A 1,875-nucleotide genomic window follows, 5' to 3' on the forward strand; every position below is an offset into this window, starting at 1 on the left:
TCAAGGCAATGCCATCCAGAGTAAGGATCTTGTTAGTCACAGTGTTACTAAGAATTTTACATCCAGTACGATGTCCTCAGTTTTATCTGAATTTAGAAGCACATAATAATGAGCATTAAAAGTATGTGAACATGTATGATATGCTTTCTGAAGCATGGATAATATAAATAGAAATGGTCCCAGCATGAAACCCTGTAGAGCTTCATAATTAACCTCAGTGTGTGAAGAGGACTCTCCATTTAATAACAGCTGTAATAAAATATGGTCAACGGTATCGAACGCTGCTCTTAGGTCCAGCAGGAAAGAGTTCAACATTTCACTATGAATGAATGCTGGAAACTGATTAAATTAATGTCTGATGATCTTTTCTGTGTTTCTTCAAGTTTGTAACACTTTGCTTGTATTCTTGCTTCAATCACTGACATGTTCAATATAATCACTATGTCAGATGAGAAATTAAACCCTGTATAGTTTAAAACTTTAATTTAATCAAACTGAAATGTTGCTGAACTCTGATGGATGTGTTATTTAATCTTGTCAACAAAATCAGAATCAGAAGACTTTATTTATCACCAAGGGACAATTAAGAAACAACATAGCAGCATAACGTTAAAGATAAGGACAATAAGAGTGAAATAATAAATACACAGAATATACAGTTTTAAAATTACACAGTTTTAAAATGAAAGTGACTGAAAGGTGAATAAATAACTGTGACTAAAAGTGAATAAAGTGTCGGTAGTATAAGAAGAGTGTAGTTTATGTTTATGGGTGTGGGAAATGGAAAATGGAAATATCGGCTGGAGTTAAAAAGCAGAGTGGCTTTGGGGACAAAGGTGGCTAAGGACAAATCCGTAATCATCTAAATCTGACATTAACCATCTTTTAAAATGCTCCCCTGACACTCTTCACCTGTCCTGTGCAGCTGGTCCAACCCCTGCCTCTTTAAACTGGTGTATTTAAATCTCTTTACCTCTGTTGTGAACTTCACACAAAGTTTGTGGTAACAAAATCAAACTGATGCAAATCTTCTTTGAAAAATTTACACGCATGAGACAAAATAAAACAGACTGCTCAAAGTAAAAGCAGAGCTTTCTGTGCACTCTATGTGCTCTTTGAAAAGCTGATTGTACAAAACACAGTGGCAACGTGTGTATTAGAAACACTCCCTACAAAAGCATAAATATAAAAAATGGAATCTGCAAGAATAGCATCCTAAAAACTGGCATTTCTGGGGGATGTTGCAGTGAAATAAAGAAAAAAAACTGCAGCCAAATTTTCATCTGAAAATGTTGAATTTTAGTAAAAGCAGTGCTCTGTAGTTTGATACTGTCATCAGACGAAGTGGATGTCTAAAGCCTTTGGACATGCAGTAAGTCTCCTTATCAGTTGGAAATATTAAAGCCATAAAACGACTTTTGGGAGCAGCTAAAAACCATTAAACAAGAGCAAAGTTGAGCCTGTTCCAAAATTTGAATGTACACGTGTTGAAGGCGCAAGCTAAACACATTTACCTTTAAATTCCCGCATTGTTTTCAAACTATACAGTACTGTGACTTACCGTTTACTCTGCTCTTTAGGCTATTTTTTCAGCATTATTTATTCTCACTTTAATTTTTGGATTTCAGTTTCTAGTTTGATTTATTAAATATAATTACTTGTCCCCATGGTTATTTAACTTGTTTATGGTAAGGTGAAACAATGTTTTTCAGTTTTAAGACAGCCTTTAATAAGGTATCAATTTAATTTAATTTAATTTAAGGTACTCTTTTGTACCTTAAAGTACATTAATTTGCTTTGAAACGTCCAACAAAATAATTTAAACTGTTTGTACCTTCATCAGCCAGCAGGGGGAGGCATTTGCTCAATAAGAGT

This window comes from Haplochromis burtoni, unplaced genomic scaffold (genome assembly GCF_018398535.1).
Source record: "Haplochromis burtoni strain Fernald_Lab_line unplaced genomic scaffold, NCSU_Asbu1 Contig_527, whole genome shotgun sequence".
Taxonomy (NCBI): domain Eukaryota; kingdom Metazoa; phylum Chordata; class Actinopteri; order Cichliformes; family Cichlidae; genus Haplochromis; species Haplochromis burtoni.